The following is a 17395-nucleotide window of genomic DNA, read 5'->3' on the forward strand; positions in this document are numbered from 1 at the left end:
AACTCTTTGAAGTGCTTCCCTCTGGAAGGCGACTCCGGACTGTCAAAGCAGCCACAGCCAGACATAAAAACAGCTTTTATTCCACGAGCAGTAGCTCTACTCAATAACCAAAGTCTGTAGCCTCCTTTTACTCTGGTATTTTATTTTCACATGTTTAACTTATAATGCTTCATTTTTCATTGTCTACTGTATATTGTGTTTTTATCCTTGTGACCAAAGCACGAAGGCATCACAAAATACTGGAGTAACTCAGCGGGTCAGGCAGCATCTCAAGAGAGAAGGAAGGGGCGACGTTTTGGGTCGAGACCCTTCTTCAGACTGAGTCTGAAGAAGGGTCTCGACCCGAAACGTCACCCATTCCTTCTCTCCTGAGATGCTGCCTGACCCGCTGAGTTACTCCAGCATTTTGTGAATAAATACCTTCGATTTGGACCAGCATCTGCAGTTACTTTCCTACACAAAGCACCAAGGCAAATTCCTTGCATGTATACTTTCTTGGCTAATAACATTTTTATTCTTTCATGATTCATTACAATTTTCGTCAGGACCAGTGAAAACATTCAAAAGGAAGAGATCACTTTTCCTGGCATAAATCAGAGAGCCAGATGCTAATGCATTCAGGTCCTCTTTACAGTGAATCGCTGATTCAACACTGAACTGAATAATAAGTTCAGTGATGCACCAGGCCGTCAGATAGGTCATCAAATGATTTTCAGATAAAATAGATAGGAAGGAACTGCAAATGCTGGTTTACACCAAAGATAGCTAAACACTTTAAGTCCCCTCCCATGCCCACACTGATCTTTCTGTCCTGGGCCTCCTCCATTATCAGAGTGAGGCCCAGCGCAAATAGGAGGAACAGTACCTCATATTTTGCTTGGGCAGCTTACACCCCAGCGGTATGAATATTAACTACTCTAACTTCAAGTAACCCTTGCTTTCCCTCCCTCTTTCCAACCCTCCCCCTTGGCAGTTTTCCGACCAGTCTGACTGTCTCTCTGATTACATTGTATCTCTGTCTTTTATTCACAAAATGCTGGAGTAACTCAGCAGGTCAGGCAGCATTTCAGGAGAGAAGGAATGGGTGACGTTTCGGGTCGAGACCCTTCTTCAGACTGATGTCGCCTTATCCTAGCCAACAATGGTCTATTCTGCATTTTCCTTGATCTGCATCTCTTTTGATCTCTTACATTTCCTTATCTCTGTGTCTCCCTCTCCCCTGACGCTCAGTCTGATGAAGGGTCTCGAACCGCAACGTCACCCATTCCTTCTATCCAGAGATGTCCTGCTGAGTTACTCCAGCATTTTGTGTCTATCTGGTTTTCAGAACCATTCTGGCTTAAAAATGTGACACGCACATGTAGAAGTCTGAGACATCTAGAGGAACAGTTGCTGAGAGTTGGTAGTTCCCTTTGGAACTGCCAGGTATCAGCCCATATGTCCTGGCCAGTTGTATCCTATCTACCTACTAATGGAAGGGTATTGCAAATGGCCCCTAACTGTACATTCATTTAATCACTATTGAGAGGCAATGGATCTAATTTTAACTCTGTAGGATTTAATGTTTCCCTGTCCAATTTATTTCTTTACCCTCATTTTCAGCCAAATTGATATTTTAATATTAAATTAACTCCTAACCTTGTTGCATAATTAATTTATTTTTTTTCAGAGATAAATTTTTTATTGGAGATAGGTACATCTTTACAGTCATACATTTTTAAATTGATAATATTGTCAATTATTATTATATTGTCTCCAATACATTTTGCCCCCTTTTTTTTTTTAAACTAGATAGAACTAAAGAAATAGATGAAGTAAAGAAAGAAAAGAGAGAGAAGCAAAATAAAAACAAAAACAAAAACAAATTATAAAGAGTTAAAGAAGAATGGAAAAATTTATTAAAATAACAAAAACTTCCTTCGAGATATATACATACATTTCAAAGTATAGCATTTCATCCATTCTTTAGTCCGAGTGCTAGTCAGGTTCCTGTGCTGAACCATTCTGACCCTTTAAGTAATCAATAAAAGGAGACCATATTCCAATGAATAATTCCTGTTTGTCCAACAGTGAAAATCTGATTCTTTCCACGTTTAAGGTCTCCGTCATTTCTATAATCCACATTTTGATTGTGGGGACCGTAGGGCCTTTCCAAAATTTTAGAATTAATTTTTTTCCCGTTATTAAACTATAATCCATAAAGTTTCTTTGTATTGTTCTAAATGTTTGATTTAATTCTAATATTCCGAGTATAATTAATTTTGGATCTGGGTCCAATTGTGTGCTGGTTACTTTAGATATTATGCTAAAAATATTTACCCAGAATTTTTTAATTTTTATACAGTTTGCGAACATATGAAATAATGTAGCTTCTAAATGTTGACATTTATCACATTTAGGTGAGATATGTTGGAAAATTTTATGTAGTTTTGTTTTTGAATAGTGTAACCTATGTATTACTTTAAATTGTATTAGAGAATGTCTGGCGTTTAGTGAACACTGATGTATATGTTGCAAACTTTCTTCCCAAGTATCTTTCGTAATTACTTGGTTTAATTCTTTTTCCCATTTTTGTCTGTATAAGTCCGTGGAGGGAATGTCACTGTCTAATAAGATATTATATATATAAGATATTAATTTTTCTGTATTAGGATGTTTGTTCCAACATTCATCAAGAATTTCTGAATTTCTAATTCGAAAATTTTGGGAGTTCGATTTTACATAATCTCTAAGTTGAAGATATCTGAAATAATCATTTCCACGAAGACCATAAGTCTGTTGCAACTCCTGAAATGTCAGAAAGGTGCCTTCCTTATAAAGTTGTCCCATATTTTTAATTCCATAATCCTTCCATTGTGTAAAACCCCCGTCTACCCATGAAGGCTTAAACAAAGGATTATTCACAATTGGAAGAAAAAGTGATAAATTATCTAATTTTAATGTCTTTTTTAATTGTTTCCAAATTCGTGTAGCACTAAATATTATAGGGTTTTCCCTATAAATTTTTTTGTTTAATTTAGACGTAGCAAATAATATCGAACCAATATCAAAAGGTAAACAATCTTCCTTTTCCATTTTTAACCAGTCTGGTTGATGATCTATTTCTTCCAACCAGAAATTCATATTTTTAATATTAACTGCCCAGAAATAAAACAAAAAGTTGGGTAAAGCCAGGCCTCCATTTATTTTTGATTTACACAAGTGTCTTTTGTTTATCCTATGATTCTTATAATCCCAGATAAAATCATTAACAATAGAGTCCAATTTTTTAAAAAAGTTTTTTGTCAGATATATCGGAATTGTCTGAAAAAGGTATAATATTTGCGGTAAAAAAATCATTTTTATGGCATTGATTTTGCCAACCATTGAGATAGGGAGTGTTTTCCAATATTGAATATTCTTATGTAGTTTGTTCAGTAATGGGGGGAAATTTGCTTTAAATAATGATGTATATATCTTAGTTACATAGATACCTAAATATTTAAATTTTTCATTTACTATTTTAAATGGAAATTGTTGTATTATCTGTTTATTATGTTCCCTTATTGGCATAATTTCGCTTTTATTCCAATTTATTCTGTATCCCGAAAATGAACCAAATTGGGTTATTAGCTTTAATAGGTTTGGAATACTAATTTCTGGTTTTGTGATGTAAATTAATACGTCATCTGCGTATAGAGAAATTTTATTCACTGTGTCCTTTGTGTTATATCCATGTATTTCCGGATGCCCCCTAACTCTTTCTGCCAGTGGCTCAATAGCAAGCGCAAATAATAATGGGGATAACGGGCATCCTTGTCTACAACCTCTAGATAGGCTAAATTTCGATGACAACCTTTGGTTTGTAAATATTCTGGCCGTGGGATTTGTATATAACAGTTTTATCCATGTACAGAATTTCTCCCCTAGTTGCATATTTTCCATCACCGAAAATAAATAAGACCATTCAACCTGATCAAATGCTTTTTCAGCATCAAGTGAGATTATTGCTAGATCTTCATTAATAATTCTCTTGGAATATATAATATTAAATAATCTTCTTAGATTATAGTATGAGTATCGTTTCTGAATGAAGCCTGTTTGGTCAGGGTGTATTAATTTATTCATCACTGTACTTAATCTATACGCTAGTATTTTAGTTAAAATTTTTTGATCTGTATTTAAAAGTGCAATTGCTCTGTATGATCCCGGATCTTCCGGATCTTTATCAGCTTTAGGAATGAGTGTTATTATAGATTCATTTAGAGTGTCTGGAAGTTTCTGTTGAGTATATATATACTCATACAGTCTATGTAAACGTGGGCTAAGCAAATCATAAAATTTTTTATAAAATTCGGAGCCTAAACCATCTGGTCCTACTGCTTTACCATTTTTTAAAGAACCAATAGACTCCTCAATATCCTTTGTCGTAATCTCCCTTTCTAATACTTCTCTATCGTTTGAATCTAAACCTTTTAAATTACATTTTTTTTAAAAGTCTGCTATTCCTTCTGATTGTGCTACGGTTTTAGTTGAATAAAGGCTCTGATAATATTGGAGAAATCTATCATTTATGTCCTTGGGCATTTTTAATAATTCTCCTGTCTCTGTTCTAATTTTATGAATTATTTTTTCCCCTTCCATTTTTCGTAACTGACGTGCTAATAGTTTTTGTGGTTTGTCTCCAAATTCAAAATGTAATTGTTTTGTTTTTTGATAGAGTTTTATTACTTGTTCTGAATACATTTTATTTAATTTATATTTCAATACCGCAATTTTATTATATTTTAGAGTAGATGGCATTCTCGCATTTTCTATATCTAGTTGTTTGATTTCACTTTCCAATGTTTGTTGCTTAATCCTGTTCTCTTTATTGTAAAAAGCTTGAGCAGAAATTAATGTACCTCGAACATACGCTTTAAACGTTTCCCACATAAGAGAAATAGGTGTGTCAGGGTTGTCATTTGCCTCAAAAAATATTTGAATCTGTTTAATAATATATTCCTGGCATGACTTTTCGTTCACAATTTGTGGGTTAAATCTCCAATATGCTTGTTTCTCTGACATTCCATTTAATTTAATCATGAATGTTAAAGGTGCATGATCTGAGATTATAATATTATGGTATTTTGAATTATAAGTAAGTGAGATAAGTTTAGCGTCGACCAAAAAATAATCTATTCTTGAATAGGTTTTATGTACAGGTGAATAAAATGAGTATTCTCGTCCAGTTGGGTTTTCCACTCTCCAAACATCTTTAATATTACTAGTGTCCATATATGCATTTAATAAGTCACTGGAATGTGATTTGGTTTTCCTTTGTCTTGTTGATCTGTCTAAATAGGAATCTAAAGTACAATTTAAATCTCCTCCAATTACTAAATTATGTTGTGCCATTTCCGGAATACAGTTAAATATTTTCTTAAAGAACAGTGGACTATCAAAGTTTGGTCCATATACATTAACAAAAATCATTTTTTGTGCATTTAATTCTCCTATTACAATAATGTATCTGCCATCCTTATCGGTTATAGTTGATGTATGTTTGAATAAAGTACCTTTCCGAAATAATATTGCTACGCCTCTTGATTTATGTGTAAAAGAAGAATGATATGTTTTATCTATCCATTTAGCTTTCAGCCTATGCTCAGCATCTTTTTTTAAATGTGTTTCTTGGATGAAAATCACGTCAGCTTTAATTGCTTTTAAATGTGCTAATACTTTACCTCTCTTAATTGGTTCATTAATACCTTTAACGTTCCAACTGCAAAACGTTATTCCTTCGTTCCCCGTATTCATTTTTAAATCTTGCATTTTTTTGTCTATGGGGGTCTATAATAGAGCCCATGGTTCAGTTCAACAGACCCGACCCCGCACCCGAACACTGAATAGATGAATTTTAAGACTCTTAAATGCCTCTCACATATATATCTCCTTTGCTCCAATTTATAACTCCATTCAAACTGAAAATAATAATGATAGTTTGTAATAGAAAAAAAAAGAGAATAGCTTAAGAAATTAGTATTGTGCACAAAGAAGGAAAAAACTACATCTAATGTTAGTGCAGTTAGTGCTAGCCATACTAGCATGGCTACCCATCTACCGACTTCCGTAGTTGATGTTTCGAACTTATCCAGCCCCTTTGTTTCTTGGAACTTGTGTTCCATAGCAATATTTTACCGGGGGTATATCAAGTTCCAATAGTCGGAAGAGTTATGATACAAATAATAAAACCCAGAGTTAAAGGAACAATAAAAGTAAAAATGATAATGAAAATTACTAGCAGGAAAGGAAAGAGAGCAGATTTCCAAACATAACATATAAGATCCAGCTCTGTATTTACCTCTAATCAAGAGAGAGAGAGATGCATTAAAATAAATTGCATTGTGCATGGAAATGCACAATAGATTGGCACAGTTCAGGAGATTGGTGTCATGCTAGACAAATGATTTTCTTATGCATTATCTCCTCCACAACATAGTCGTTTTGTAATTTTATTATCATTTGTCTTGGGGGTGCGCCTACTCTTGTCTGGCGTCTCATCACTCTATGTGCTCGGGCTAGTTGAGGCTTTTGGTCCAGAGATAAAACTTTTTGCAGTAAATTTGCAGTGAATTCTCGGATATCTTGATCTTTCTCTTCCCCTTCTGGGATACCTGCAATTCTTAAATTCTGTCTTCTCTGGCGACCTTCCAATTCAATACATTTCTCATTTATTTTGACCATCATATCAGTTAGACGTTGATTTTCTGTAACGAGTTTTGCTGTAGTGTGAGCGCTTGTTTCGGCTAGGTCTTCAAGGTCTTTTATAACACCCGTCTGGTAATTCAATGCCTTTTCCACAGGATTCAGCCTTTCATCAAATTCAACTTTCCCATTTTTAATTTTCTCATTCATCTCCTTTGATAGTCCAAATATTATTTCAGAGATTTCTTTCGACAAATCATTCTTCAAATCCACTGCTATATTCTTAGTCTCAAGCTTTAAGTCCTTCATTTCCTCCTTAATTTTTTTTATTTCCCCAGCAACATTCATCTGCTTTATTTCTTCCCTCAAACCAGCAATCTCACTTGCAATAAAGCTTTTGAGTTCCTCACCTTCTGCTTTTTTAGTCAATTTTTTCCCCGTCACATCTTCTTGGGATAACGTCCTACCTGAGGCCGAGGCTTCAGTCAGGCCTTCTCGCGGATTCTGCCTGGTAGCCCGACTTTTCGTTTTATCCGTTTTATCCGCGGGTGGGCTGTGCTGTGTATACATTATAAGTTGCGTGCCTGATAGCGTCACTTATAACAATCGGTGCAATCACTGCAGCGACAGCAGGCAGCAGGTAGGTCGATTTATCCCCGTTTTTTCTCCGTTTTTTACGAGGAGCTGGCTGGCGTTACCCTCTAGCCCTCCATAGCGCCACCGGAAGTGGCCCCAGATATTTAAAGGCAACAATTTCCATGGGTCCAAACATATATCTGTGGTCTACAATTTTGCTTGTGTAAAGTGTATTTTTAATACTCTGATTGTTGCACAGAATAATTTGGGAAGCATGAACCCAAATGGGCCCAGAGTAATTACTTGCATGACCATATGTACAATGCACATACACAAAGACAGGCAATGCACAGAATTAGTGCATGAACATTGACTTTAATTTATGAAAAAACTTGAGAACTGTGGTCCTCCCCCACAGAGCCTTGGCGTTAGCTGCACCAAGCTTCAGTGCGTTCCTAAAGACCTGGTGAAGCATGTTATTGGGCTTGTGCTCACTAAGGCCACTGCTGGGCATAATATTGCTCGTGACCTTTTTGCTATTGGAGAAGGGACAGATAGGAACCATGCTGATGCTACTTCCAAGTGTCCACCTCTGCCACAACAATACCCACTCCACTGAAGAAGGGTCTCGACCCGAAACGTCTCCCATTCCTTCTCTCCAGGGATGCTGCCTGACTCGCTAAGTTACTCCAGCATTTTGTGTCTATCTTCGGTTTAAACCAGCATCTGCAGTTCCTTTCTACATGCATGAGATTCAGGCATTTTGTATCACCCCCACAACCACTGCTTTTGAAGGCTCCAACAGCTGCAGGAAATTGCACAGTGAGGTTTATGTATTTCACAAAACTCCTGAAATTAAACGTGGTTGCTCTGTGCGCCTTATAAGTATGGAAATAACGCCATCTACATGCATGACTTTTGTACCCTCTGTGCATAATTAATTTTCATAGTATTGTTAACATTGTTTGCATAAGGAGTTATTTGTTTGGCCTATCAGTGATTTAAAAAAAAATAGTTTTGCTGAAAATGGTCATGTGCCCTTAATGTTTTATTTCAGTTATGGTTGGATCTGCGTGCTGGTGAATAAAACATCAATTAAGCTAATTATCGGTGAGGATGCAATGAAGTTCAGGTGCATGAAAAACTGTTAACATTTATGTGGTATTTAGTATTGGTATTGGTATTCACAATCGTAGTTGGACCAGGTGTCAGTTTATGTTCATGGGAATATAGGCAGCACAAGGAAATCTATGATTCAATGAAAAAAATAAACATTTGGATTTTCACACCTTTGTGGTGCAGTAAAGACATTCTGTAAAATATCACCAAACTCATAATGAAGGGGATTGGCCATTTCTCTGAAAATTCATAGCTCATCGGCAAACAATTTACATCCCTGATGTAATTATGCAAATACTGTTCATTAATCTCAGATTATATTGTGTCTTGATTTGAATTACAGGTGCCCTTGATTGAAATGGGATGACCATCCTGTGATATAATGCATTAGTTTTATTGCTTTACGAACATTGATCCCTATAAGTAATAAACCTTGCAACAATTGACTTGCAAATGAGGTGTCTTTTGTAAATAGTCATGCTAGATTATGCATAATAGCACCATTTCTGCCTGGCGATTTAGTTCTATGTGTAATACATTTTGAATTGTTAAGTCAAGGGCGGTCACGGTGGCACAGCGGTAGAGTTGCCGCCTTACAGCGAATGCAGCGCTGGAGACCCGGGTTCGATCCTGACTACGGGCGCCGTCTGTACGGAGTTTGTACGTTCTCCCCGTGATCTGCGTGGGTTTTCTCCGAGATCTTCGGTTTCCTCCCACACTCCAAAGACGTACAGGTTTGTAAGTAAGTTGGCTTGGTAAATGTAAAAATTGTCCCTGGTGGGTGTAGGACAGTGTTAATGTGCGGGGATCGCTGGTCGACGCGGACCCGGTGGGCCGAAGGGCCTGTTTCCGCGCTGTATCTCTAAACTAAAAAACTAAAGTCAGGTGAGGTGTCACCTGAGTCTTGCCATTAATGCATGATTAACTATAAAACTCCTGGTCAGCTTTCCGGCAGATGTGTTGGAACAGATTTTGACTGCATTGCCAGCAGTTAGCTCTTTAAGAATGAGGAATTTAAGACCCATATTCAACATGGGTGAATGCCGAATTCCTAAACTCCTCATACTTGATTGCTGCTGTGTTAGAACATATAACACGGAACAGCACAGCACAGAAACAGGAGCTTTGGCTTACCATGGTCATGTCAAGTTAAACTAATCTCCTCTGGGCGTGCATGGTCCATACCCCTCCAATCCCTACATATCCCTACATATCCATGTGCCGATCCAAAAGCCTTTGAAATGCCACTATCGTATCTGCCTCCACCACGATCCCCTGCAGCCCGTTCCAGGCACCCACTACTGTGTTTAAAAACAAAAACACTTGCTCACACATCTCCTTTAAACTTTGCCCTTCTCACCTTAAAGCTACGGCCTCTCACCCTTGATATTTCCACCCTGGGGAAACAAGGTTCTGACAATTTATCCTGTCTATGCCTTCCAACAATTTAATGTACTTCTATCCGGTCTCCTCCCAACCTTTGACTTTCCAGTGAAAATGATCCACGTTTGTCCAACCTCTCCTTATAAGTTATACCTTCTAATCCAAGCTGTAAGGGGAAACCCCTCCTGTTACCTCTTCAATGCCCCCACGTCCATCCTTAAATGTGGAGACCAGATCTTCACACAAGACTGTCTGATTTGTCCTCACTAAAGCTGCACCATGACCTCCTGATTCCGATACTCAATCCCTACCTATGAAACCAAGCACACCTTATGCCTTCTATATAACTCATAGAAACAAAGAAAATAGGTGCAGGTGGAGGCCATTTGGCACTTTGAGCCAGCACCGCCATTCATTGTGATCATGGCTGATCATCCACAATCAGTAACCCGTGCCTGCCTTCTCCCCGTATCCCTTGATTCCGCTAGCCCTTAGAGCTCTATCTAACAGTCTTTTAAATTCATCCAGTGAATTGGCCTCCACTGCCTTCTGTGGCAGAGATTTCCACAAATTCACAACTCTCTGGGTGAAAAAAGTTTTTTTCTCAGCTCAGTTTTAAATGGCCTCCCCTTTATTCTTAGACTGTGTGGCCCCTGGTTCTGGACTTCCCCCAACATTGGGAACATTTTTCCTGCATCTAGCTTGTCCAGCCCTTGTCCAACTCTGTCCACTTGTGTTGCCACTTTTAGGGAGCTAAGGACTAGAATCCCAAGACCCCTCTGTATGTCAATATTGTTAAGGGTCTTGCCATTCAACTCGCTGAATTTCAATAAACTTTGCTACCAATATACCCTTGACCCTAGGACGATAAGGGAATGGAATATGTTACCACCCAACACACGTGCTCCCGATGTTCGGTCATTTAAAAAGGGGATTGAACAACAAGATCTACTCAACTTGGTCACAAAGGCCCACTTCAAAATGTAATCACTACTCTACTCACTCCGACCTGCGCGAGATAACCACTTATGAGGTGTTTGCACAGTAATCAACCAAAACCAGAACCAGAACCATTAACTGTATACTTCCCATATACTTTTGACATAAAGTGTAACACCTTGCACAACTTAAACTCTCGGAGAAAACCCACGCAGGTCACGGGGAGAACGTACAAACTCCGTACAGACGGCGCCCGTAGTCAGGATCGAACCTGAGTCTCCGGCGCTGCATTCGCTGTAAGGCAGCAACTCTACTGCTGCGCCACCGTGCTGCATTTACTTTGACAACCTTCCTCACTGTCCCCAACTCCACTCCAATGTTGTTGTTGTTGTCGGTAAACTTATGAGCCAGCCCATCTACATTTACATCCAAATTGTTTTTAAATCTTACAAACAACAGAGGTCCCAGCACAGACCCCAGCAGAATGCCACTGGTCTCAGTACCCCAGCCAGAATTATACCCTTCCAACACAGCTCTCTGTCTTCTATGAGTGAGCCAGTTCTGAATCCAAATGATCACAGCTCACCCCCTCCATGACACACTGGTCAACCTGAGGAGCACCTCCAGCCTCCTGGTCCCAGCAAGATGCAGCACAGAACGCCACAGGAGATCATTATTCCCTGTGGCTATCAAACTGTACATAGAATCATAGAAAATAGTCAATAGTCAATAGTCAATAGTCATTTATTTGTCACATACACATAAATGTGTAGTGAAATGAAACATTACCCGCAGTTGAAACATTAAGACCAATAAGGCTGCTTTACAGCGAATGCAGCGCCGGAGACTCAGGTTCGATCCTGACTACGGGTGCTGCACTGTAAGGAGTTTGTACGTTCTCCCCGTGACCTGCGTGGGTTTTCTCCGAGATCTTCGGTTTCCTCCCACACTCCAAAGACGTACAGGTATGTAGGTTAATTGGCTGGGTAAATGTAAAAATTGTCCCTAGTGGGTGTAGGATAGTGTTAATGTGCGGGGATCACTGGGCGGCACGGACTTGGTGGGCCGAAAAGGCCTGTTTCCGGCTGTATATATATTATATGATATGAAGAATAATCAATAAAAATGCAATAACACATACAATCATACACTAACACCAAACAAAAGAAACATCCATCACAGTGAGTCTCCTCCAGTCCCTTCTCACTGTGATGGAAGGCCAGAATGTATTTTCTCTTCCCTGCCGTCTTCTCCCGAGGTCAGACTGTTGGAGTTGCCACGTCGGGGCGGTTGGGGCTCCCGACATTGGAGCGCCCGCTGGGCGGTGAAAAGTCCACGGCCTATTCCAGGCCGCGCCGGACGGTGAAAAGTCCGCGGTGGGCCGACCCAAGCCCCGCGATTCGGGGCGGGCGAACACGCTGCCGCTGCCTCTGCCGGAGCTCCCGATGTCGGCCCCCACCCAGGGTGAAAACATGCCGACAGGAGTTGGACCAGAGGACGAGGTCTGGTCGCAGGTTGGTAGCTGCGATTTCAACTGGGAAGATTACGGTAGCAGGGGTCTAGATGAAAAGAAGACACAAAGTGCCTAACAGCGAATGCAGCGCCGGAGACTCAGGTTCGATCCTGACTACGGGCGCCGTCTGTACGGAGTTTGTACGTTCTCCCCGTGACCTGCGTGGGTTTTCTCCGAGATCTTCGGTTTCCTCCCACACTCCAAAGACGTACAGGGATGTAGGTTAATTGGCTGGGCAAATGTTAAAAAAGAATTGTTCCTAGTGGTGTAGGATAGTGTTAATGTGCGGGGATCGCTGGGCGGCGCGGACCCGGTGGGCCGAAGGGCCTGTTTCTGCGCTGTATCTCTAAATCTAAATCTAAACCCATTCCTTTTCTCCCGAGATGCTTCCTGACCCGCTGAGTTACTCCAGCATTGTGTGTCTACACATAATTCATAAATGTATGTACCTTTAAGAAATCTGTGAACCATAAATTGTCGTAACAGTAACTGTTGTCAGTTGAAAATCGACTGGTTCCAATAAAGTATATTTTGTTGTGTTACTTGACTTGGTAAACAACATTACAAAAGAGCCCACCCACACTTCACACACTGTCACTTTGTATCACTGAAACATGTACATTTTTCATTGTAATCATTCTCTTATTAGTGATTATGTTCCACAATTAGCACAGAGGTAGGAAATATATTCATCCATGTTTGTATTCGTGTGGCATGATGAAGGGACATTAAAGTCAGAGACAAAATGTGTGACTATGGAATTTGAATAGATTGAGCTGTAACGATCCAGAAAAACCAAATACATATGATTCCAGCTTATGGTTTATTTTTAAATTCATTTTGGAAATTTATTGCCTGAATCTGATCGTTTGACACCATGTAATACAGAATGACAGCTATGCTTAATTTAAACAATATTTTCATTTTATTGTATCGTTCAGTTGAAAGGCGGCTTTTCAACAGTCGGAACCAATTAAGCAATTCCTCTGGACATCTTTGTGTGCCATAAGCTCAAAAGGCCGAAACAAATCGGGTATTTGCTGTGTTTATCAATAACCTTCATATTAAAATATAAGTGATGGATGATAGTACTATGAACAAATCAACCCTGCAATAAATCATTCACATAATCCAAGCCCACTGAAGGGCATGGCAATTTGGCAATATAATAGACAATAGACAATAGACAATAGACAATAGACAATAGACAATAGACAATAGACAATAGACAATAGACAATAGACAATAGACAATAGGTGCAGGAGTAGGCCATTCAGCCCTTCGAGCCAGCACCGCCATTCAATGCGATCATGGCTGATCACTCTCAATCAGTACCCCGTTCCTGCCTTCTCCCCATACCCCCTCACTCCGCTATCCTTAAGAGCTCTATCCAGCTCTCTCTTGAAAGCATCCAACGAACTGGCCTCCACTGCCTTCTGAGGCAGAGAATTCCACACCTTCACCACTCTCTGACTGAAAAAGTTCTTCCTCATCTCCGTTCTAAATGGCCTACCCCTTATTCTTAAACTGTGGCCCCTTGTTCTGGACTCCCCCAAAATTGGGAACTTGTTTCCTGCCTCTAATGTGTCCAATCCCCTAATTATCTTATATGTTTCAATAAGATCCCCCCTCATCCTTCTAAATTCCAGTGTATACAAGCCTAATTGCTCCAGCCTTTCAACATACGACAGTCCCGCCAAATTAGTTGCAGTCGCTGGAGAGGTAAACTAGAAACTGCGGGACACATCCAGTAAGTCGCTAGCACGCGCGGAAAGAGAACATAGATTTTTCTTCTGGTGTGTTTCAAGACCGAGACTATTCATTGGTATTTAGCATTGGTGTATCATTGACACATGTAATGTGACACGGTGGAAAAACATAGTGTGATATCCAGTCAAATCATACTAACCAATCAAACCGCTACACAAAGACAACAGGTGGTGCAAAATTAAATATACCAGCGTTAAAATTTCAGAAAAAAGCGCCGGTAGAAAAGTGCAAGGGCTGCAATGAGGTAGGTTGGGGGATCGAGACTACACCTTCATTGGATCTTATAGAAACTTACAAAATTCTTAAGGGGTTGGAGAGGCTAGATGCAGGAAGATTGTTCCAGATGTTGGGGAAGTCCAGAACAAGGGGTCACAGTTTAAGGATAAGGGGGAAGTCTTTTAGGACCGAGATGAGAAAGTTTTTTTTCACACAGAGAGTGGTGAATCTGTGGAATTCTCTGCCACAGAAGGTAGTTGAGGCCAGTTCATTGGCTATATTTAAGAGGGAGTTAGATGTGGCCCTTGTGGCTAAAGGGATCAGGGGGTATGGAGAGAAGGCAGGTACGGGATACTGAGTTGGATGATCAGCCATGATCATATTGAATGGCGGTGCAGGCTCGAAGGGCCGAATGGCCTACTCCTGCACCTATTTTCTATGTTTCTATGTTTCAGTTTATTTAGTAATTCTTCTCGAAGCCTTGTAAAGTGTGTGTGGAGTTGATGGACAGGAGGTTGGTTTATGTGACGGACTAGGCGACATCCACAACTCTCGGCAATTGCTTTTTGGCCTTGGTGCAAACCAAGCAACATCCTGATCCAGATGTTTTCTATGGTGCACCCATAGAGGTTGGTCAGAGTTGATGGAGACATGCCAAAACTCGTTAGTCTTTTGAAGAAGTAAAGGCCTTGCTGTTCTCGTCAGGCCATAGCTTCTGAAATAGAATTCTGGGAGAACAGGGCAAAGTAAATGCTGGAATTGCATTTCTTCTGTGGGGAAATCTAGGTGGCATAGTTTCATAAAAAGGGGTGATCCAGTTGAAATGGAGGTTAAGGAAAAATGTCTTCTCCGGGTAGTTCAAGAGTCTTTTGAATTCTCTAGTTTGGTTTAGTTTAGTTTAGACATACTCCAGAGATTTGAAAGGCGGCATTGTTGAAAACATTGAAGGTTGAGAAGGATATATTTTGATATGTAAGACTGTCAACAAACAAGAAGGTGCATATATATAAAACTGAGATTAGGCAGCTGTGCCGAAGAGTGGGTTAATGGGTTTGTCTGCCTTATTTCCTGTTCCCTTTTCTTATGTTTATATTTTTCATAATTTCACGAGATTAAGATTAAAACTAATGCTAGGAGCCTTTCCCTTTGAGGTATGGAGACCTGCACCTAACTTAATTGTTAGTTGAACTGATATTAGAAACATAGAAAATAGGTGCAAGAGGAAGCCATTTGGCCCTTCGAGCTAGCACCGCCATTCAATGTGATCATGGCTGATCATCCACAATCAGTAACCCGTGCCTGCCTGCTCCCCTTACCCCTTGATTCTACTAGTCCCCAGAGCTCTATCTAACTCTCTTTTAAATTCATCTAATGAATTGGCCTCCACTGCCTTCTGTGGCAGAGAATTCCCCAAATTCACAACTCTCTGGGTGAAAAAGTTTTATTCTCACCTCAGTTTTAAATGGCCTCCCCTTTATTCTTAGACTGTGGGCCCTGGTTCTGGACTCCCCCAACATTGGGAACAATTTTCCTGCATCTAGCTTGTCCAGTCCTTTTATAATTTTATACTTTTTTATGAGATCCCCTCTCATCCTTCTAAATTCCAGTGAATACAAGCCCAGTCTTTCCAATCTTTCCTCATATGACAGTCCCGCCATCCCGGGGATTAACCTCGTGAACCTACGCTGCACTGCCTCAATAGCAAGGATTGAAGAGAAAAAGGTGACAAATATGAGAAATAATTGAGCTTTATTGTGAAATGACTTGCCTTCTGTTAGCAATGACACATATGGTTAAACCAACATTAAAATCCAGGAATAATTACAGGCATTACAAATTGTGTTCTCTTGTGATGAGTGGGAAAATCACATTGTGGATTTATGCTCCAAATGTTCAACTTGAACAGATTCAAAATCTTAAATTATCTCCTGTATTTGATCCTTCAGGGTTTACACATGATATTCAATTAATTTTAACTTATTCTTCATTCAGTTAACCTTATCATTAATTTTGTTTCAGCCTTTTATCTTGGAAGTGCAGTGGGCATGATTAATCGTATTTGCATCCGTGAGGTCAATATTTATTTCCTGATTCGACCAGTATGAGACATCATTTTTGCCAAAGGGCAAATAGAGGTGAGTGAGACTTGTTATTATTTTTCTTCTTGGACACTTCACCGGCAGACAGTTCTAACAGGACTGTATAATATAGATAGTTCCTCTGTCCCTCCCATCCCCTCCTCCTTCCCAGATCTCCCTCTATCTTCCTGTCTCCACCTATATCCTTCCTTTGTCCCGCCCCCCCAGACATCAGTCTGAAGAAGGGTCTCGACCCGAAACGTCACCCATTCCTTCTCTCCAGAGATGCTGCCTGACCTGCTGAGTTACTCCAGCATTTTGTGAATAAATACCTTCGAGTTCTAACAGGACTGTTTGAAGCTCACATTATAGTCACCTTTTGGGATATGAACCTGGGTGTGACTAACTGCAGAAGTGTGAAATTAGCATTTTTACTTCAGTAGCACCTGCCTTCTGCCATTCCTGTAAGAATGCACTACTTGTCGTTTTCAGGAACAGTAATTCTAGTCATTTGCCTGAATCTAATTGTTTCTCCCGGGTACATTTACCTAAATTAACTCCATGTCATACAGTTGTGGAGTCACACAGCTTCGTAACAGGCCAGTTGCCCCAAGTTGCCCATGCCGACTAAGGTGTCCCTTTCTTCCCCTCCCCCTTCCCAGATCTCCCTCTATCTTCCTGTCTCCACCTATATCCTTCCTTTGTCCCGCCCCCCCTGACATCAGTCTGAAGAAGGGTCTCGACCCGAAACGTCACCCATTCCTTCTCTCCTGAGATGCTGCCTGACCCGCTGAGTTACTCCAGCATTTTGTGGTCTAAAATAGTCCCGTATGTCCATGGAGTATCGACTTTGTTACCCCGAGTGAATGTTTTTGATCCACTAAGGGCAATGAAGGAGCTATATATTTAAATAACTGAATACATTAGATGATCAAGTTAAGATAGGCAAGTGATTTGTTGGGAACTGTTGTATGTCTTTGGAGTGCGGGAGGAAACCGAAGTTCTCGGAGAAAACCCACGCGATCATGGGGAGAACGTACAAACTCCGTACAGACAGCACCCGTAGTCGAGATCGAACCCGGGTCAATTATCTTGGCATTATGTTTGACTCAGACGTTGTGGGCTGAAAGGCCAG

The sequence above is a fragment of the Rhinoraja longicauda genome, chromosome 4 (genome assembly GCF_053455715.1).
Source record: "Rhinoraja longicauda isolate Sanriku21f chromosome 4, sRhiLon1.1, whole genome shotgun sequence".
Classification (NCBI taxonomy): Eukaryota; Metazoa; Chordata; class Chondrichthyes; order Rajiformes; family Arhynchobatidae; genus Rhinoraja; species Rhinoraja longicauda.